Source organism: Falco punctatus, assembly GCF_963210335.1.
Source record: "Falco punctatus genome assembly, chromosome: 1".
NCBI lineage: Eukaryota > Metazoa > Chordata > Aves > Falconiformes > Falconidae > Falco > Falco punctatus.
Window position 1 is genome coordinate 122,314,038 of NC_137580.1, and position 23,556 is coordinate 122,337,593.

At 36.8% G+C, this 23,556-nt stretch overlaps 1 protein-coding gene across 1 annotated transcript in view; it reads left to right on the forward strand.

Annotated features, from left to right (window-relative positions):
- The window catches only part of ANKFN1 (ankyrin repeat and fibronectin type III domain containing 1), a 195,915-nt gene that overhangs the window by 24,087 nt on the left and 148,272 nt on the right, over positions 1–23,556 (forward strand). Inside the window, exon 2 of the mRNA XM_080375264.1 lies at positions 13,203–14,452. The gene's annotated coding sequence lies outside the window, so the exon portion shown is untranslated. The remainder of the gene's footprint in view (positions 1–13,202; positions 14,453–23,556) is intronic.

Consider the following 23,556-nt stretch of genomic DNA (forward strand, 5'->3'; position numbering starts at 1 on the left):
GTTCCCACTATACTCTATTGCAGACTCCTGTCAGCGATCTTAATTTTTCATGACTTGTCAGCCTGCATACGATCTGCAGTTCCTGTCAATTAGCTTACATTTTCTTTATGTCTGACCTGAAACTCTAAACTTGAAAAAAGTAGATTTTCAGAAGTCTCTAGACACCTAAAGAAAGGCACCATGTTACATTAAGAAAGTACTTAAGAAATAAGTTAGCCAAGGCTTTACTTATTCCAGTGATAATTTTTCTGTAGGCAAAAAAGGAACAGCAGATGCCTATAAAACTTTTATCATACACATACTTTGTCATTGTACTCCAGAGGGCAGTGTGGTAATACCGGATGAGATTTGTCTATCAAGTCATACAAGAATCCTCCATATTTTCATATTAAAAACAAACATTACATTATTTACTAATAGTTTTACACAGAGAAGCCATCAAATACTCGAAGAAGCATCTGAGGAAATGCTATTCACACTTCACAGGTACTTATGTTAAAACAGTTTATAAGGAGATCAGTTTAAAATTCAAACTGTCAGTCTTCCTATGCAGTATTTTAGTTTTATAAAAGGATTGCACAGTCTCAAGATAAATTCAAACAGAAAACAAAATAAAAATAGCTTTAATTTCTTAAAAAAATGTTTATTTTCTAATGATTTTCCTGCTCAGCCTCTATTTTGGGTGAGAAAAATGTTACTATATTAACTGCAAGTATAACATATCCTGTATTAAGTGCTTTCTTCAAAGTAAAATATACGTAGGAAAATGCTGCTTGACTAACTTATAATTTGTGATATATAAATTAGAGAAGAAAAAATAAAACTTTTACATATTTTTTACTTCAGAAAACATTAGCTGTTTGTGCCTTAAGCTCTTGATGCTTCTAGATACTGCAGCCTAAGAAATTACTTTGTTTCTGTGATTTATTTTAAGACAGGTCTTAATGAAAATCACACCTTTTCATAGAAAAGAAAAATCTGCATCCAAAGTGTGCACTCAAAAATTTGAATCAAGTTTCCATAGTTACTTTTCTCGGAAGTATTTTCTCCGAATAACCAGTCTTGCTTATTAGGGCAGTGCAAATCTGAATAGCAGAAAACCAACTGGACAAATCAGGTTATCCAAACTTCTCAATAATGAAACCATTGCCACAATATATTGAGCAATGTGCATAAACACAGAAAAACTAAACGTTTAGCATGAGGCTCTTATTCCATAGAACAGTTGGAGAAAGGAAATACTCTTTTTTTGCAACACTTGAATATTTGAGAAATTAGGTAACATGGCCTGAATCAAACAGTTTGCAACTCTTCAGCCAATAGCTTACCCTCCTCTTCTCAACCTCAGTGTTAACACAAGACCATGTACTCAACTACCTTCTTTGTGCAAATACATAAATTTAACCCTCAGCTAAGGACAGAATCCCAGGAAACTAAACCAATGGATTCACAAAAAACCACTTTGTATTCTCTATGCCACCACATGTTTACAAGCCAAGCTATATTTTTCTCAATACAACAATTCAGCTGCATAAATAATATCTCTAATTTCTGAAGCTCTGATTTAGCTGTTTAAAATTGTCTTGACTAGAAGTAGGGGTGTTTATTATAATTATCCATCTATAGTGAAAAAACTCTGGAAGTAAGAATTCCTTCCAGCTGTCCCCAAAATCAAAGCAGAAATTAATTTTGCTTAGGTACATCTCTGTCTTTCAAGGTAACGAGTATTCCTGATACATCAGCTGCAATGACCAAGAATATAGTTGATTCTTATTACTGTGGGGATTGGAGATACGTGCATGTAATTTCCTGCACATATTTAGTGGCTATGGGTTGCTCCAAGCCTTAGTATCGCCTGTGCTAATTTGCAACTCCTGCTTCAAAAGCCCCGATGGAGTGGTTAAAACAGTGCAGTAATTCACTTGTCCTCCCCTTGTACCAACTTCTTTGTTTCCTGTAACTGTTTTAACTGAACCTTTACCAGTCATCATTTTTTCTCCCTCTTCCTCTGTCCCTACCATAAGCACAGAGTGAGTAATGGCAACTGTCTGGACAGAGGACTTTATTTCATTTCATCCCTACACCAGCAGCCTCACCTGTTACGCTTACCTGAGCAATTCTAGATAGAACTTCCTGCACAGGTTTCATGATTGCCACAAAGGTGGCGTGAACTATGTATGACTTAAGGCATTTCCCAAAGGTCTGAGGTCAAAGGGTTGATTACAGTATTTGACTACATTATATTATTGGAGTAAAATTTATTCCCTTTATCATTGTCCCTAGTATGTTAATCTGGCAAGTAGCCAGGCCCCAGTTATAATTGTGCACATGTATACATATATGTATGTGCCAGAATGCTAAGCAACTGAGAATTAATAGCCACCATCACTAACAGAAAACTATTCCTCAAGAGTATTATTATATAAAATTACAATTGGATCATATTCCAATTGTTTTAATAAAGTGACTACAATATAGGGCATTGTTTAGTCAGGGTTGGTTATAAAATTCTGAAATTAAGCTCTAACCTCTATGTAGTAGAAGGTTTCATATAAATAATGCCAGCAAGACAAACGGGAATCCCTGTATATTGCAACCATAAAAAAAGCTTATGGAGTGTTGCTTTGCTTATTATGGATTTTATCAGGGTTTTGTTGAGTGAAGTAGCAATTAAACTAAATATGCTGTCCCAGAAAACATTTATGACTCTTCTGTCTACTCAGAGCAGACTACACTGAAAGAGACCATGGCTTGCATTTCAAAACACACTTTAGGCTTTCCTTTCAATGGTTGTAAAAGCCTAGTATGTGTCTCTTCACAAGTGATTTGATGAAGCCAAAAACCTACTGAGTCAAATTTTTAGAATTTTGGGTCCTATGCCACTTGTCTAACACAGTAGGTGCCTTTCCCAAACAATTCTTAGGTCATTTATGATGACTTCAGTGATCCAATATAGTGTTCTTTAAGTCAAAGGAAGCTTTTGCACTTGATGAGCTTTGAAAGAAGCCTTGTAAACCACAGATACTTTTCATTCTGTAAGATTTTTCTGGAGTAATTTAGACACAAGAAACCTTCCCAAAGAATTCTGGGGAAAGTTACCTTTTACTGTGAAAAGGGAAGAGGTGACCGATTTTAACATATCAGGGTCTTTTGAAGGAAAAGTGAGCAGAATCACTTTTATACTGAGGCCTTCCCAATCCTAAGCGAAACACAGAGCTCCTAAACATGCTGCAACACTTTTACCCGGTCTCCCCCCAAAAGAAGGATGTATTTAAGGAAGGTTCAGTAGGAGAAATCAGTAATTAGAATCTGTAAATAATTAAGCTTAGAGGGAGGTTGGCTAAATATAGTAACTTGCAAGGGAAAATACATTTTCTGTGGTGTGAAAAGACACAGGTACTGCCACAGTATGTTTTTGACAGTTCATTAACTTTATCTGTGGGCCCTGCCCATAGAAACAGTGATTTTTTGGCCGAGTTCTGCTTCATTGTTTATCTGTGTCTTGCAGGTTCAGCAAAACTGCTTTCATTTCCCTTTGTCCACTTGCTTGTTATGAAAATAGATTTTAATTTTAATAGTCCAGCCAGGAATTTTAATATATGAAAATCAAACTGCATTCAACATTTGCTGTCTGTGTTCAAATGTACACTGAACTAGGCAGCAACAGTGTTGTTTAGCCCTGTAGTAATCAACTCTCATCCTACCATGGGCATTTATGATGATTACAGTGGACACATAGACATAGACATAGGAGGACAGACAGAAATTATAAAAAATATATGGTAAATATGTATTCAACTGACTTATTTACTTAAATGACAATAAATATATTTCCATTATGCAATAAATGTAACTATGTGGATTGTCACAAAACCAGCAAGAAAGAATGCTCTTGTAGATATAGTATTCCCTTCAGACTTGAGATCTGTATTCAGCTCCTCTCTCATAAATATTTCTTATTTCACAGAGGAAAACACATTTTTTATATGCTATATTTCTCCCTGTGTAAAACTCACTCTCTGTTACACTAAAACAGCAAGACATTTGGGACAGAGGCTGTGTAATTACACTCTTTATAGAACCTTGTAGCAGTATTGGCTGATCTCAGCTGGGACTGCGAAGTGGTGTACGTAAAACAAACATTTTTGTATTTGGCTTGATTTCACTGCCAACACTTTAGGTCAGCCTCTAAGCTGCTTTTTGATTAAAATACATCAATAATACCCTTTGAATGCCTGTATCTCTGTTGTTTCCAGCTACACACTAATTTTGTTGTCCTCATTTATACAACATTTAATTTTCTGGTTGTTCTCTGGAGAAATTCCATAGTATTTTTCAAAGCTTTTTTTCTTGCTTCTGTGGGTATGCTGGCTTTCTCCAAAAGACACCTGACTCTCTGACATCTTCTTACTCATTCCCCTGTGATTTCCACAGGATAAGAGCATCAGTCATTGGTGTGTAATTATTTTTAATTCACTGGTACTTTCATTGGACCAGCTGCATGAGGGACTGAAACTGGTACAATGAGAAGACTGAAGCTACACATGATTACACATAACTGCAGGTACACCACTTAGCCACAATACAGTTAATGACTCTGGCCCCCAAGAAATTATGACCCAATGCACTGATTCTGCAAGCTTTAAGCAAGTGCTTCAGTGACTCAGTGCTGTGTTGCCTATATTGTCAACTCAGTTCTTACCAAGAATCTTACAATGTATGACATCTGCCTAAAATCACATTTCTGAAAGTCATAAGTCTGCATGAGAACTTCCAGATTCATTTGGGGAAAAAACCTATGTTTCTGTCATTGCACAGAAAAAGACTGGAAAACATGACACAGATGTTTCCTTAAGGCTCAGTAAACAGAAAGACATTTCAAAAATACCTTTTTTTCAAAGTTCTTTGGTTTAAAGATCACATCTTTTAAATCTTAAAGGCCAGCCTGATGTTGTTTTAGTGCTTCAGGTTGACAGAATGATCAGTGGGACTGTTCACAGAGTACAAAGATAAAAATGTGCAAAAGAACTTTGTCAGATCTGGGCCTACAGCCAGCCTCTCACTCCCCAAGAGCATGTCATATGGCACTACTTCTAAATTTGGCTCAAATTTGTTTTGGTGAGTGCAAAATTTGCCTAGATCCAAAGTTGATTCTGCATCTACCATTTAAAGCTTTTCCATTACATGCAGAAACCTCCAAATAAATAAGTTACAAAAAATCTTTTATCTGGATGTAGATGTGTTTATAAGAAAGTAACAGTGGTGAAAGCAAAACAACATTGGGCAGGGAACCAGAGCCTGATACCTGAGCTATAACTACCACTGATTACAGTGTTTAGTAAACTCACTAAAAATCTCTTCCTCAGTTCCACTTCTTGTAGTCAGATAGCCTCCTGGCCCTTGTCTGAGCTAGAATTTGCCCCCATAAATCCCTGGGGAATCAAGATAAAAGCAATGGCAGAAACTGAACAGGATAATTTCCTTCCTCCCCAACATTTTCCATGTAATGTTGGCAGCTAAATGTGCAAAGTAACAGTTCAGCAACGGAAATCTTTGACAATGACTGCATGTGTCACATTGCAGCCCCTTCCTCCCCCTTTTTAGCTGTTTATGCTAAATCACTTTTAATTTACCACATGGAAAAAAAACTCATCTTCGGATGAGGATATGCTGTGCATGCAGCTTCTTCCTTAACCCCTTTCAAGCTACAGAAAAATCAGAAAAAAAGGGTAGTTTCCTCATCTCCCAATAAAAGCACAAAATTTAAACCCCAAAAGACAATACCTGTCAAAGCAACAAAGGGTCCCTTCCTTTAATCTGCTAATACATACAGAATATCAAATGAATAACCCCCTTCCTCTGCCCTCCCTGACTGATTCTTCCCTCTGTGAGCATCAGTTTTGCTCTGGGCAGGGAAGGGAAGAAATTACAGCAAAATCAACAACAACATGGCAGCAAAATGTCACCCATGCCACAAAAGAAATCTCAGACCTGTTACTAGACCAGCCCTTGACCATTAAAACCATCTGGAATTTTCTAAGGAAGCACCACCAGATCAGTAAGATGGCAAGCAAAGTGGCACTGTTGTTGAGCACAAAGCCTGAAGTGGATGAAGGAGTTTATAATTAGACTTTCCAGCAGGAACAGTGGGGCTTTTCCTCCCAGGTTGCCCTCAGCACAACACTGATGTGCTGCCTACCCTGTGGTGTTCAGGCCTTTCTGTGAGGGAAAGCACCTCTCCTGTCACCAGCGGGAAAACTCCTGCCACCTGAGGGAAAAATCCTGTCACCTGAGGGAAAGATTCTCTCCAGTCACCTGAGGGAAAGCTCCTCTCTTGTCACCTGGCAGAAAATTTCTGTCACCTGAAGGAAAGCTTCTCTCCTATCACCTGTGAGGGAAAGCTTCTCTCCTGTCAGCTGAGGAAAAGCTTCTCTCCTGTCACTTGAGGGAAAGTGCTTCTCCTGTCACCTGTGGGAAATCTTCTATCACCTGAGGGAAAGCTTCTCTCCTGTCAGCTGAAGGAAGGCTTCTCTCCTGTTACCTGAGGGAAAACTCCTGTCACCTGAGGGAAAGCTTCTCTCCTGCCACCTGAGGGGAAGCTTCTCTTCTGTCAGCTGAAGGAAAACTCATGTCAGCTAAGGGAAAACTTCTCTCCTGTCACCTGAGGGAAAGCTTCTCTCCTGTCACCTGGGGGTAAAACTGTCAGCTGAGGGAAAACTTCTCTCCTGTCAGCTGAAGGAAGGCTACTGTCCTATTACTTGTGGGAAAGCTTCTCTCCTGTCACCTAAGGGAAAGCTTTTCTCCTGTCAGCTGTGAGAAAACTCCTGTCACCTGAAGGAAAACTTCTCTCTTGTCACCTGAGGGATTGCTGCTCTCCTGACCAGCCCTGGTCTGGTGCTGCATTCATCCTGAGGTGCCCCACTTTGTCACCTGTGAACTATTCTTCTCCGATCTGCCTTCTAGAAGCTTCATCAGTCCAGCCCGCCCAGGTCCCCTCAGGGCAGTGTGGCTTCTTCCCGGGAGACTGGAGCAGAGAGCCTGGTCCTCACAGGCAGGACCAGAGAAACAGCCAGCCCTTGTCCCAGCTTCTCAGCCATTTAAAAGACCACATGCTGGAGTGCAGGCATAGGAAACACTTCTGAGACGTCACAGTTCCAGTGAGTTTCTGGGAAGATTGGTACAAATTAGTGTCTCCTTTTGGTGACAGGGTAGAGCAGAAGTACACTCAAGCCCGTTTCAGGTGTAGTTCAGTGCAGGTGGTGAAAGGGGATGTAATCTCAGAACTAAAGTGGCATTCTGAAGATGAAAACTCTCAGAAACCAGGGATGAAACTGTAAGCCCATGAAATGCAGCAAGTGCACTCTCATAGATACTAGCAGGGCCTCAGAAGCCCAAGAGATTTGTTTGGGACAAGCATTATATCCTTTGAAGGGTTAATGGTGGTTTCAGACAACTTCTTTACTATACTCTTTTCCCACAGTGACATAGTCCCTGGGGCTGGAGGGCAGTAGTATGATAAAATCCAATGCAGAGCTGGTCTTTCAGGTTGTGGAACTTGGCTGGAGACAGAGCTGTGAGGGAAGATGAGGTGAGATTCCGGGGACTGCAGTGGACAATCATTCGTCTCACATAAAATAACGGCTTACATTTTAAGATGCAGTTTTGAACTTCAGCCACTTGATGGCCACATTTAAAAATTTTGTTTCAGATAATGCTAGTGCTGTAGACACCGAGATAATGAGACTAAAATGTATGTGGTCAGAAAACCATCTAGACAGCCTCCCATACAGGAGTATGTTTATGCATGTGTCTATTTTGATTGTGTAAATATTTATTTCAATACCTCTCTGAAAGAACATAATATAACATGGAGGAGAGGCAAAGGTTTTATACTATAAGTGGCAATTCAAATTTGACTCTCTGGTCTGTGGTGTGGTGGCTCTTTAGCAGCTCACACTACAGCTAGGGCATGACTTCAGAGGCTTGGAATAAATGCAGCATTGCCTGTATATACTTGTACACAACATAATAATATAAAATAGGATTATCATTATAATATAATAATAGAAATATTATTTAACACAGTTTGTGAAAGAACTAGCTGTGGCATGAGAGAGTGGCTAGCCAATCCATTTCCTACATCCAATATTGAAACAAAACACAATAGAAGATGTTTTGAGATTTGTTAAGTTATTGACTTATAAAGAAATGTAGAAATCTAATGGTAGTATCAAATAAAGGCAAGACACTTCATGTGGAAAATGGGTACAAAATTGTCTGAATTCTGAAATTCTTCAGATTTAATTTTTTCCTAAGCAAAACATTAGATAAGTCAAAATTACTTCTTCGGCTTTTGTAAATTTGTGTTTTAAGCCTTTGATTGAATTCTAAGCCGTTCTGGCTGAGATCATTATCTGAGCCTTTTCCTGAGAAATGCAAACCTGCAGTGCTTCTGACCTTTTATTTCTTTTGAAAGAATTGACTTTCAAATGATTCAAGAATATAATCCTAATGGATGCAATTTCCTCTTGGAATTTCATTCTGATGTAGTACATTCTAAAGTTGTGGGACCTGCTGTCACTGCTTGTACTAAAGTTCTTTTGCTCCTACCATAACCTCAGCATTACAGGGGCTCATTGGGAGGATAATGACAGTGTTACTTCAAACAGTATAGTTCCTTTTAATTGTCTTGAGAGCACTTCTGATGATTTCATAAAAGGAAAACTTATTTGTTTATTGTTGCCAAAAGATCTTGGGAAATATAAGGAAAAGAGGCTGTGACAGTGCTGAATAATAATTAAAAAAATCTTCTATATTCCTGTGGAAATTTGGTAAGATCTGGACAATTAAAATAGCATGCTTTTTTGGATTAGTTTAAAAAAATTGGTGATATTTTTAGACATTAGAGTGTTTGTTTTAAAATTAAAAAAAAAAAAAAAAAAGGAAAGAAAGAAAAAGCCTGGTTAATATTTTTTCAGCATGAAGTAGTTTATCAAAGAGATTGGGACAGGATCTGGCTCCAAGATGCAAAGCACTTAGTTTAGACTTACTGTAATAGGTGAGCTTCTAAGACTGCAGTATAAATTTCTGTCTATATACTAAGTCCACTAAACAATAAAACTAAGACTATGTCTAATCTCCGTCTCATGAATTTGATCTAACTACATCTCAGGAGGCTAAAAACCAGTATCCTGCACTTAGGTTTATAATCCTTAAAACAGTTGATGATAGTGAGTAAAGTAACAGAAATTGAAGTTTTAATGTGGTTGAGGTGAAACTAAATTTAAAGGAAGCAAACAGGTGTTTGATCTGAAGCTGGAACTTCTGGAGTAGTACTGTACTACACAGCTTCGGTTGAGGAAGGCTCATGAGCAACAGCAATTTCATGAAAATTCACTAGGATCTACCAAATGAAAGACTCAAAGGGAAACAAAAGGTTAGTTTGTGCTGTTTTAGAAGCTAGTTTTTGTTCCAGACTCTTTTTCTGATCAGCTCCATGTATGTGACATGCTGAGCAAAAGGAGCTGTTTATTGGTCTTTCCTAACACTGAATCTGTTTGAAACTTTGTTCAATAAAATCTAAAATTATCAATCTTCACTTTGACTACCATGAGTTTCATATGGTTCTAGTAGTTGCTCATACTTAATAATGAAAAGCAATTATTACTAATCTTTGCTTTCTTCTTTTACTCCTTTTTTCCCTTTCCTCATCCTCCTGTGTGACTGTGGCATTGAATACAGCTGAGACAGAGCTGATTCCATCCTCTGGTACTTATTTTTGGCTCATTAATTTTTGGCAAAGAAGGGACACTTAATAGGTCTGACGCTCCTGGCTAGGTGGTGAGTGATCAAAAGTCAGCACAGTCAATGTTGTTATTTTTTCCAAACTCATAGTAATGTTATTCCCTAAGAGCCCACAAAAACAAAGCAATTAGGCTGGCCTGATAGGAATGATGGTGGCTAAACCAGCAGCAGAAGTGAAGATAGCAGCTTTCCATGGGATTACCTTTCCCCTACTTATTTCTTAAATCTGCTGTAGTCTAATTTATAAAATGACAAGGTAATATGTGTATTTAAAGTACATTATCTGGATTATGCCAACTGTGCTCTTCAGGAATGTGACATTGTGAAATGAGATTTCCACACACCTACAGGAATGAGCAGACACTGTATTTATTAGCCTAGTAAAAATACAATCTTATATCAATAACACCCAGGCACTCACTCCATTTCTTCCTGTTTGTGTTGTGTGTCTGTGTCAGCCTTGTTCTGAGCCAGTGTTGCCAGGTGTACTTGCCAGAGTCTACTCAATTGGAGCTGTGAATACCAGCCAAAAATAGCTAGGACTGATCAGATGCTCCAGCAGAGTTAATAATTCAGAGTCAGTAAAAGTGCATGCAGAAGGTACACACAGCTATTGGCTGCTGGAGGTTTGAACTTGTCATCTGAAGATGAAGTTGTAACTGACATCGGGATGTGGAACACTGTTAGCTGTCTGGACAGGCTGGTTAGAAAGGAACTGGGTGGTAACTTCAAATATTTACGTTCAAATCCTGCCTTAAGCTGTTGAGTTACTCGATACTTTTTACTTAAGCTGTACCTGTCTTGTGACTTGATTTCCCTATCCCTGAAGTAGAATGACGCTGCTCATAAAATGGAAAGGTTAGATATTCCAAACAAAAGCCAGTGTTGCTATTTTTGACAGGGAAAATATCCCAGCCGGATTGATTTGGAATTTCATGATATTGGTAATATACTTCTGAATAAGGTGGTGCTGCTGGTATTCAGTGGATGACACACACCTTTGCAAAAATTAGTAGGTTTACAGGGGACTGTTAGAATTGGTGATATAAATGTGCTCCATATACAGATGCATTTCACTAATTCCCCTTTGAATCTGTGAAAGAATCTCAATGTGTGTTGATCAGGTCCAGATGAGATCTGTCAAAACTCTGGCAGAACCTTCTGTCTTCATTTTGTACATGCCTTCATTACATGTACATGTCTGACATGTACAACTACTCAGGAAATGGAGAATGTCCATTTTGGTTTTATCTCAGTAGATTTAATGTCTCCCTAATTCTGATATCTATTTTGCTAGTATTTTGAGAAAATTGGGTTTTGAATTGAGCCCTTAGAAACTACACTCCTAGGATTAATGAAAACAGTCAACGTGTCTGGTTTGAGACCCAGTAAAGCAGTTCTGGGTTGCCTGCTGCAGCTGGTGGGCTTCCAGGAGGGGTCTGAAAAGGGAAAACTCAGCTTGGATTGGGACCACAGTTGGATGACAAAGGCATGGGAGCCTGAAATAAAGAATTTCTGTAAAAGTCTTCCTACATAATGATAGATGCAGCAGGAGATTGCTTTCTTTGTATGTCAATGTCTGACTCATTCTTGTCTGAGACTTCCTTAGTAAAGCTGAATTGTTGGTGCTTCAGAGAGCCAGGGAGCTGTGAGACGTCTTCTGAGGTCTGAGCTTGAAAGGAATGAAAGACTGTTATTTGAACTTTAGGATGGAATGAAAAAAATGTTATCTAATGCTAGTGCTGAGTCATCTTAGCCTGGGAAGTGTCAGGAGCTGCTTAGGTCAGCTGAAGAATTGGAAAGGAAAATACTGACTCAAGTATTTTCTTGTGTCAGCAGAGACTCTCTGCTGCATTATGGGCTGAAACTTAGAAGTAGAGATCTGAAGGGGAACACTATAAACAGCAGTTGCTTCAAAAATAGTATCATTCGTTTTCTTCTGAGGATTGCCTAAAGTCATAGGAAATCCTGCCAACTGTCCCTTCTGATTTTTTGACAAGTAATATTCACATCTCTGTTATTTTCTAGCCTAATTACATTACTTGGTGCTTGTTTAAGAAAAGCTTGGTTATATATTCTTTCTGTAAATTGACTTCATCTCAAGAAAAAATTCAGATGCACCTAAGTGATTTAGAAGCCTAATTTAACTGAGCACGAATCACTCCTGAAAGTGCTGTGTGGCCTATTGCTAAAATGAATCATAATATATTTTTCAAGTTCTTTGGTTGAAGGTCTCAAGAACCTTGTGATCTTCTAAATTAATAATTTCATTCTGTCTATATGTAAAAATATTTATTGACCTTCCCTCTATATGATAACATCACTATGGCTTGCTCTTGGTGATGGGGAACTGTTTGGGAATTTTATGACAAAATAGTATGGGCTTGGAAAATGTTTCAGCTGGGACTCTCAAGGCTTCATTTATTACACATTCTACTGTAATTCCTATGAGGTCTCATGACCAAAACCTTTGCTCTGGGCCTTGAGCACAATTCGGTATGTGCCTCAAAACCTTGCTTCATTGTCCATTCTAAAAGGGTCTCCAAGTAGTAATTATTTCACTTTCCTCTCTGTTTTTTGCTTTTCACTTGAAATATAAGACATATTCCACTGCTGCTTCTAGCTATATGTGCTGCATCTCTAGCATGTCAAGATCTGTTCTATTAATAGTTGTAAATAGCTTGACTCTGTGTGTGGGAGGGTGTTTCTTTACATAAGTTGTGAAATGGTTTACCTTCTATCAGTTTTCTACATGAAGTAAAAGGAACAAAGATTTCTAGCAAAACAGGTTCTTTTTAGAGTGCACTAGATCTTTCATTCAGGGAATGGGGCACAATGAAATTTCTACCAGATTCCTTTCTCCTCTCTTTTCCTTCAGCTTACTATCTAGCCAGGGGGGTGCAAATAGCAACTGAATGGCTAGGCTTGTCCATAGAAGGTCATGCTTAAAGCCTTCTAACTGTAATTATTTTGTCTCCTTGCTCTCCAACACTGCCATGTGAATGAGGTCATGGTAATAAGTGTTTCTAGTCTGGCTCCATAATATCTTTGCTTTATGTCTTTAAAGACTTCTGGATCTGAGCGCTATATTTGAGGACTATTAGGCAGGAATCTTTTCCTGAGAATTTAATGACATTGTTGGAATTATATCCTTATGTTCTTTCTGTCTTTAAGTGATTATTTCTTCCCTTTAAGTGCTTCAAATACCAAGATTTGGATACTGTGTACTCTGCAAAGAGGGTGGAGGACAGAAATGCCAAGTCATTGATTGCAATTCAAAAAACTATAAAAACTGTGTTATCTCAAGTATTGCAATCAGGTTCCAATTTGGAAAAATGAATCAAGGCACTTAAACTTTTCTTCTGCCACTTAACATTTCTTTCTTTTTCCAATTAAAGTGTTAGGAAGTGGTGCTGAGTTGGCAGTGGTATATACCATCCCAGAGGAGGCTGTAAAGTAAGCGTTAGAAATGTTTAGTCCTGTCTATAAAAATGACTTTTACTGAAACTCTAAAAAAGTAGTAACAGAACTGCCTCTTCCAGTAGTTTTTGTGGTTATTAAAAGATGTTAGTGCATTGATTATTGTCTAATAGAAATCTAAACTCTTATCTGAACTTTCCATTCAAATTGAATACTTTCTTAACCTTAGCTATCTGGTAAAGTTTCTATGAAATCCTTTACAAGGAATGAAATTCACCACTGCACAAATTAGTAGGCCCAAGGAAATTACTATTGATTCATATAACTAAATCTTGTGGAGACATGTTTTTGATGGAGAGCTTGACTTGAAGATTCATGTTACAATTAATCTCTTCACTTGTTTCACTGCGGAAGTTATTGTAGTTAAGGTCTCTCATACACTAGAATAAATTTTTGGAAGCTGTATCAAAAAGATGGCCCTTCACCAGAACATTAAAATTATTTCCTGTTATTTCTTTTAAACAGAAGATTTATTATTTAAACTGTTACACTGCTTCTGATCCTCATGCAATGTAATTGTCAGCATTATGGTGCTAACATCAACAATGTAATTTAACTTATTGAAGTGGAACATAGTACCTGTCAGGATTCCTTCAGCCTTTGTGGTTCTCCTCCTAAGGAGAAATTGAGATTTTTTTCTTTTAGTAAGTAATAATATCATTTTGCAGGAGCATCTACCTTTTGAATACCATGATATCCATGATACTGATTGTTTAAAAATCCTTTTCCAGTGGTATTGTGCCCTCAGACACTTATTAGCAGTATTTTATAGTTTTTCTGGGGGTTCAAAATGCCACTGGAGGACAGATGACATACTGTAGTATACCATTACAGTCTAATGTGTTACTTTGTGGTCTCAGGTTGCTTTTGCTTGAGTAGTTGGATACTATCAGTTGTCAGTTTCTCATCTATTGTTTCTTTTCTGCAGAAGCTCAGTAAGTGGGAGATGACAGAGTGGAGGCACTGCCTGTGTTAGGGGAGCAACAGAACTCCAATACTGATATAAATTATTGGAACAGTGTTCATCTGGGGAACTGCAGACAGACAAAGCAGCTCTGAGGAAATGCATCATGTCAAAGACAGTTTGTTTCGTCTGAGGCTTGAATAACAGCAGAAGTAAAAAACAGAGTTATCTGGTGAGGGGGAAAGCAAAGTGGAGCCACGGGATGTAAGTATTTTCAAATACTTTCTTACATAGTTCACTTGTCTGATGAGCAGATTACGCATTTTTGGACACAATTTTTCATCTTTGAATAACAAAAATTGTGTTTCCTCTAATGTGATGCATAAGCAGATCGTTTCTTTCCTGTTCTCTAAATATGTGGAATATTTTATTTGAAGGATGGCATTTCAAATATTTTTAGGGGAGTAAACACTTCTGTTTTGCCTCCAAGTATGCACTGATATTTTAATCCAAGTATATACTGATACTTTGATTGTGTGGACAGTATCTTTTACTGGGGCATCCTTACCAACAAGTAATCGTATTTAAGACTGGGTGTTTTTAATTTCTATTTATGGAACTGTTTATATTTCTACTGTTTTTTTCAAGAGTTGGTTTATGAGAGGGTGTCAATATCAACAACTTACCTGCACTTACACATGAGAAAACCCAGTACTAAGAATTGGCAACCTTGGATGAGTATGCATAGAGTTTTATGACAGTCTGTAACAAACTGGTTTTACAAAAAGTTTTTGTTTCACTTGACTCTCAGCAAAAAGGAGTGTGCGTGTTTATTTCTGATAACTAAGGAATAAGTAAATTTTGGCATTACCAAAAACTTTATGAGACCAGTTTTGAATGGGAAAAATCAGCTCCAGCCAAGAGAAAATCAAGGAACTCTGCATTGTGCTACCAAACTCAGACTACCATGACAAATGGAATAAACCAGGATCATTTGGATTTTATGAAACCTGGTATTAACCTGCAATTATTTCTCAGTACACTTTCCAAGCAATACTCAGCAATTAATTCAAAGCTTACGTACCTGTTATAGCAACAGCACTTCTAGTTTTTGTAATATTTATGGGGAACTGCAGCACTGCACCAAGCTAGAGTTTTTGCATGTTTCATAAACTGATTATGATGCCTTTTTGAAGAGAAAAATGGTGGTATCATGACTGTATCTTCTCTGTAAGAATTTGATTTGACTGTATCTTGTCAGAGGCTCTAGTTAAATAGTGATTCATCTAACTAAATAGTCTCACAGAGACTGTTCCTTTTGATGGAAGAAATTTGGCCTGCACATGCATGTTACAATTTAATTGACTGTCTTGGAAGTAGCTTGACATTCTTGTCTGTACTTTTTCCACATACTTGATGAAGTGGTACTGGTTTATTTTTTTAAAGATACCTTAATGGTTTTAAGCTCATGATAAGGAAAGTCTCCAAAGAATTTACCTAAAACCTTGTACTGAGCTCAATACTTTCTATGACAGAAGAGTAGCTGCTAAGTCACTGAGGAATTAATACCTGTTTCCTTTGTTCCTTAATGTGATGGCGTGTCCAATTATAGTGCGTCTTTACTGAAATATTGCTGATTGGAGTTAAAACTTTACTGCTGATCTCAACAGGCCTTCTCTTGCACTTCTTGCCTTCATTGTTCTTAGAACTTCTCTGGTATAGACTTAGTGGATGATGTTATGAAACATTATAAGTCTGAGTTTTTACAAGTATTTTAGAATAAATTGAGGACTCCTTATTCAGCCAGGCTGAATGATGACAGGGAATTTTCCCTATTGTTAGAGCTGACTAGAAATACTTTCCCCTAAAATCAAGTAAACTTCAGTCTTATTGCTATTAAATGTGCAAACTACAGCTGCTTGTTTGGTTTTACAATAAACGTGATTTTCCCCAAAAAGATAGGTTTTGTTTTAATGAAAACAAATTTCTCCATAAACTGGTTTAATTAAAACATTAATTATGACTGAAAAAGATCTTATATAAAATAGTATTAACCTTTATCTCTTAACTGTATCTAAGAAATTTTGCAGAGTTTGGTCCATTGGCAAGTCATGTTGAAATCCAAACTGTCTTCAGTGTGTACCTGCAGAACAAATCAATGCATTCAGTGCAGCTGTGGACTACATATAAGAAGCTTTTAAAATTTGTGTTTATCAAACTCAGTAATGATGTTTCAAGTATAAAAATCATTACTCTCTTAGGTGAAGGAACTGGGAATTACTAATGTTACGATTGTGTATTCTAGTGTTAAATAGCTATCATTGCAAAAGTGTTCTTTTGGATTCTGTATTTATAAAAAAAAAATCAGTAATGATGATCAGATAGGGTTAAATTCACAACTGAATGCATTAACTAAGCTGTATCCAAGATCTAAACCCATTCTTTTTCACTTTACTCTTTCCCATGTTTGTCAATGCTGTTTCAGTGCCTCTACTATTAGGGAAGGAAAGTACTGCTGCAAGTGCTAGGTGTGGGTACGTTTATCTCCACTTCTAATGTTCTGTGTGCAGCTGAACTTACCTTGTAGAAACACTTGAGTCTTTAAAGCTTTGCTTGTTACAGATTGAACTGAAACTATCAAAATTAGGAAACGATTTTTTCATTTAGATTTTCCTCATTATTCTATTTTTTATTCATTATTTTTTGTTTAAGGTTTATGGTAATCAGAAGCAATAGTGTAGTTCAGGGAAAAATCCAGATTTTCCATGAAAATAAAGAAAATATCAGGTTAAATGCTACCATCAAAAGAACTTTGTGAAATGTTTTTATTGGAAGATCAGCTAGTTGGAAATAACATAGCTAATAATTTCTCAATTTAAATATTAAAAATTACACATCTGGAATATGGTGGCTCACTCTAAGAAACAGGGAGACCTAGATTTCTGTCTCTTTGAAAAAATTGAAATCTAATTGACTTTTAATAAAAATATAAACCTATTTATTTTATAATTTATAATTTATTAAATTTCACAAGCACTATTTTTAAAAAGAGGATTAAGCATCAATGAACTCATTTCAATTCCCAGGATAATTATATTTCTAAATGTGTTTGTGTACACTTGTGGCATAAATGACTACATTTTCACTAAACTTGGTGGAACATTCTTATGCTTCTGTTTCAGCAGCCAGTACTTGGGTGGCTCAGTACTAGCCAGCACTGTTTTGATGTCTGGCTGGCCAAGGATGAGAAGAGGAAAAGGGCAACCAGAAAACACTGTAAATTTATTCTTTTTTAAATAGTTAGAGCTGCATTTTATTCTTTCTTTTTTCCAGGTGAATAACATTTTATCACCTGGAAACCATTTGTGAATCAGTGCTGAACTTCTCTATAGTTTATTCAAAAAAATCAAGCAGGAATGTTTGACTTCTATTTAAAAACAATATTTTGAGACTAAATTTAGCTCCGTTTAAAAGCTAATTTAAAATCACTGGTCCCTCTTTAATAGGGACCCTCTATAGGAACCCTATAATAGGTTTCTCTATTATACCTCTAAAATAAACATTATTTTTTATAACCCTCTAATGAGAACATTACATTTGACCTCTAATTCTTGTTTAAATTTTGACCATTGAACAATATATAAATAATGTGCATTTCTAAATCCAGGAAATTAATTTCCAGCTAAGGGATTGGCTTTTCAAGAAGTGTCAGAAATCCTGTTATGTTGTAGTGGAAGTCTTCTGAATTGCACAGAAGAATGAATTTGGGATAATAGGCTGAAACCTGAATAGATGCTACCAAGAGAATGCAGCTGACAAGTTTGACTCCTAGTCACACCAAAGGTGAATGGAGTCCGTAAGAATGTACTGACTGTGATGGAATTAGTCCTCTTACTAACATCTGTATGCAGTTCTCAAAGGGAAGGCAAAAGATAAGAATCTATATTGCCAAAAATACAGATTTCGGAGTTTAAGCTCCATGCAAGTGAATTCACACTGCTGAGTGGATACAGTATTTATTCCCCTGTTTCAACCCACAAATACACTTTGTCATGTGTCTATAATTCTATGATTTTGTGTTTTTAGGAGGATACAAAGAAAAGTATTGCTCCAAGCCTTTGCCTTAAAGATATATAGGAATCAAGGGAAACTCATTTGCTAGTGGTTTACACCAGAAAACAGCCTCCTTTCTCCTTTAAACTGACCCATTCCTTAAGCATGTGAAGAAATTTTGTATGTCAAATGAGTTGCCACTTATCAGGCCTAGTATTCACTTAGCATTTATTAGTGTAAATTATTACTTCAGAGCACTTCTTACACCAGCAGAAAATATATCCCTTAGAACTGACATTTCTGTACAGAGTACTTAATAATCATGATGTGTGCATTGTTCTACTATGTTCCACTCCCACTTACATAGAATTTCTGCGTTGCAACCCGAATTTACAGATCAAATGGCCTAGTTAGGCTATATGACTTGTTACAAACACTGTTAGACCTCTTTTAAGTGTTATTAGAAAAAATGTAGGGGATTGTAAACACAGGCAAGGTAGGTGAGTTGATGTGTAACAGATAAAAGAAAGCTTTGTATTGAAGACACAGCTTTCAGTCTTTTTATTACATCTCTTATAACGAGTCTTCAGCATTTGTGTATATTTGTGAGCCCAGTAGTGTATCCTCTGTCTTCAACTTCGATAAAAACAGTCAGACAAAAACATTCTGCAGCCTACAGCTGTTTCTGTGCTACATGGCCTTTTTGTTGCCTGAAGAACAATTGGGGAGTGTGGGAATTGCTTTAGAGAAATCATAAATTGTTTTAGGATTTACTCAACAGATTCTAATTCTGGATGAAATATGTGATTATGGAAGCACATAATAAGCATTCTCTCCTATACTCACAAAGAGTCTTTCAAATATTTTCAAATAATTCTCTGTTAAGAATACTCAGATTCTGTTGCATTGTATCAGCCCAGTTACAAGCTTCACTCAGCTTCCATAATAGATTTGCTAATGATAGAAAGTTTTTTTTTTCCTTCTAAACAAGTAAGCACACAGAATTCCTACCTATCCTACAAGTAACACTGTTCTTGTGACAGCTGCTACACAGTGATGCTGGCTTTGTTTCAAGTATGATGCCTTTCAGCCTTTCTTAGAACATGGAAGGAGAATGAAGAGCACCATTTGTTAGAACCTACCTATAAGCAGGTAGAACCTGTTTCTCATGTAGATACTATTGAAGAATTAGCAGAGAAGGCCTGATGGTAGCAGTAAGTGGGGATATTTGGCCAACCTCCCACCCAACCTTCCAGTGCACTTACTGGATTAAGTCCTTGTTCTTGTTAAGGCCCCTGTCCATAATAAGGGACTGGGTGACAGAATAGGAAGAATCTATATCAAAACATGGCAAAGATGAGAACATACGGTAAAAATTTCTAAACCATGGTAAAACCTATGAGGGTTTTTTTCATAGCATAAGGAAGCAGCTAAAAAGTTTATTTGATCTAACACGTCTTTCTAAACACATTTAATATCATGAGCAAAAACTACACATCAGTTGGCAGTGGTCGTTAGTGTCCTTCATTAATGGTAAAGAGGTAAAATAAAAGCACGGGATTAAGTGGAGAGATCCAGAGCACTGGTTCATGCCCTTTATATGTAAAAAAGTAAGCCCAAGAAGATCATATTTAAATTTTCTGAAAGCATGACTGAATTTTCTCCTGCTCCTATACTTACCCTGGTAGAGTATTTTTTCAGTGACAATAAAATAATAATTAAAAAAGTGGTTATTAAATATAGAATATATGTTTTAGTGTGGTGTTCCTCTTCCATATATAGATCTTAAGATAGCTGCAGGTTACTTAATGACAGCCTTTTGGTCCAGTGAATGTCAGTAAAGGAAACCAAGTGTTTACCTTAATAAAATGGCTTTTCAGCATCCATGAGGACACATTAAGTGATCTCTTTAGAAGTCATATTTAGTAAGTTAATTAGCATGATCAGAATATGCAGTCCTTCCTTATGATTAACTTCATGGAACTGAAAGGAAAACTCTAGGTAAGTTTTACAGTCATGCTAATACATGGATCTTTATATTCTATATTGGAATGCATGACACATTGGATACAGTTTAAATAACTAAAGTATTTTGATAGCAGCAAGGGCATAATTCAACTTAAGCTCTCACTTTTCCTCAACAGAAATACATACACAGGACATAAACTACTTGGGCAAACAGTCTGGAAAGTTACATTGTGGTTCATCTCTATACACTTGGTACTTTTTATGTAATGGTGATTTTTACCCTGAGTTTTACTCAGCAAAGCTGGGTCTTTGGCTTTTTTAATGAAAACATAAAAATTTACACTAGTTAATCCTCAGTATTGTGATAATCTATTTACTGTGAAGCAAAGACAAAGCATATCCAAGTGATAAGGATCACTTTCATCCCAGTCTTTAAAGTTTGATATCGGACAGGTTAAGAATATTACAATATTAACCACAGGAAAAAATGTTACTGATGGCATTTTTAATTTTTACAACCTGACATCCGAATGATGTGGCCTATTTTTGATGCATTTGCATTGAAGTTAATTGGCACAGTGATATTTTTATAACGTCCCCATGAACTTCCCATAGCATCATGCTCATGGTATAAGATTGGTACCGATGCTCAAGTATGCTGTTTCATATAAACCAGTATTACTGTCTAATCTCCGTTTATTTGACTGAACTATAATCAAATTATTGGAAGACAATAGCCTTTGGTACTATAATTTTTTTTGTAGTAAGATGGAAAACGGAATGTTTTATTCCTTAGAGTTTGGGGCTGAAAGAGATGAATGGTATGGTGTTACTTAATACTGCATACAGTTTAGGCGATGAGTTATTCAGCAGAATTGCACAGCTTAAATATTCTTTTTCCTCTATGTGTGATGTGGTATACTGACTGTCTGCTCTCCTTAGTTTGCTTGAACAGATGTCACGTCGTAGCTATGATGAGCACATCAATGTAGCTCTCACTAATACTCTGATTTCTGTTTTATTGCTGGTTTATGCTAGCCTATCAATCTGTCTCCATTTGGAGATCACTGTATCTTTCCGCTTGTCAGATGGCCATTGCATCATTTGAGAAATTACTTCTAGTTGAAATCATACTAATATATTTCTTTAGTTTAAATTTCTTTAGATTTACTGATTCTGAGCCACCAGGTTCATATGAGAATGAGTGGCGTTTGGTAATTGAAAAAAGCTTTAGAAGTATCATTCCTGGGAAATAATTATTATCCTAGCCTTGAAAACAATGGTGAAACCAAACTAAATGAGCTTACCCTCAAACATTTGCCTAAATGTTTGTCCAGTTATGTAGGCTGAAGCCATTTATTAAAGTTAGCCTTTAGTAATATAACTAAAAAGAACATGTGGAGAGGTTTAAGGGTAGTCTTGTCCACCTGAACCTTAAGAGCATTGGTGAGAACAATTGAGAAAGAAGAATGTCAACATGTAAACCAAGGATTGTTTACATGAGTTTACTTGCTTGGTCTTGAAACAACAGCTGAGAGGATAGATATAGCAGGTGTTTCAGTGCCACCTCAAGAGGACTGGGGCTTTAGACTTAGTCATTGGGAATAATACCTGAAATGAAATAAAAATAAATTTTATTCCATTCATTTTTCTCTACCTAATGAACAATAATGCTATTAAAAGACACCTGTAGGTTTCTGTTTCCTTAAAGTCATATCAGAGTTCCCGTTTTCCTTTTGTAAGAGCTGACTCCTGATTGCACAGTTCTGGACAGGTTGGTGAGGAGTCCTTGTTTTAAGGAGTAGCCATGTCTGTAGAAGATCATCCATGGGCTGGTTCTGAAGCGATGTCATTACATTTTTGTTTGGACTGCCAGACAGGGGAAGTACAATTTTTAGTTTGTGTCATGGCAAAACATGATTATAGCCTTTGCATACTAAGTTCAGCCAGTCTTCCATGGGAGTGTGGGGAGCACTTGAGAAAAGTGCCTGGAGGTAGAGCCATATCCCTTTTTCCAAATAAATATGTAAGTAACAGAAAAATGTAAGGCACAGCCTGCACCTCCACTTCTTGCTGTGCATCATTGGTCTTGAGAGTGTTTTTGGCGTAGTTACCAGTCGGTTCAGATTAGCAGAGGCTGCATTACCTTGCTGTAAAAATGCTGTCAAAGGCATGCACTGATTTAGTGATAGGTGGCTTTAAGGCAAGGTATTACCTGGTTTTACAGATTTGGGCTCATACTTCCTTCTGAAAAGGTACTATATCTTGAAGACTGGTGGAGTTCATGTCGCCCTACTTCAAGACATAAAAAATAGTATGGGTCTTACGGTCCAATCCACCCAAAGTAAGAAATGATGATCTAGGACCATAATGCCAAGTTATGTGGAACAAACTGAAATGAAACAAGTTCAGAATATTTTTCAGTTTTGAAACAAAAATAGAAATGTACTGTGTAATGTAATTTTACATTATAAAAAGACTAGCTTTTTAAAATTAGAAGATAACTGGTCAGGCAACAAACGAATAATGCTTTATTTGCAAAATAATTCTAATTATTAACTACTTAAAAGGACTAAATTGCATTGCTTTCAGTAACAAAAAATTATTGATATATTTGGTGTTATGGCACTGTGATAATAAAAATAAGATCATAATGAAAATACAGATTTCCATCCTGACTCCTCGTTACTGAGCATTTTCTGATTGTGGTCATCAACATCTCTTTAAAGGACTAGCAGACTTGATGAAAGACCATCATTTAGGTGTTAAAGCTGACAAATTAAAAAAAAAAAAAAAAAAAGCCCAACCACCAAATCAGTATACCAAGGGTGGTTTTGCTATTAAATTAAATCTGGAATCAGAAGAATTGTCCCCATTGTTTTCAGAACTTCAGTTGTTTAATTTCTTATTTGAAATACTAAGATCCCTGTGAGTTTTATCAGAGAATGCTACTTTATGGTGCAATTTAATTACAGATTAAGGTCTGAAGTTTTTCTGACAGAGCAGAGAAGGGGAGAAGGCAGTCATATGTTCCATTTTTACTGTTGCACTCCTTGGAAGGTGCTATATGTTTACCTTTATCTGACTTCAGATTTTGTGCCTTTGTGGTTGCTGGCAAGAGCGGTTGAATTCTTTCATTCTTACTGCTTTAATAAGAAACGTGAAGCCATGTACATAATAGCACTAGAACACAACAGTATGAAGCACAAATAATCCCTGATGAGATGCATACCTTCAACAGGGATTAGGAATGCTTTGCACTCAATTCTTTATTTGGACTGTTACACTTGAAAATTCCAAAAGGGGGCAATCTTACCCTCTGCCTGGAAGTCTATAAATGCAATTCA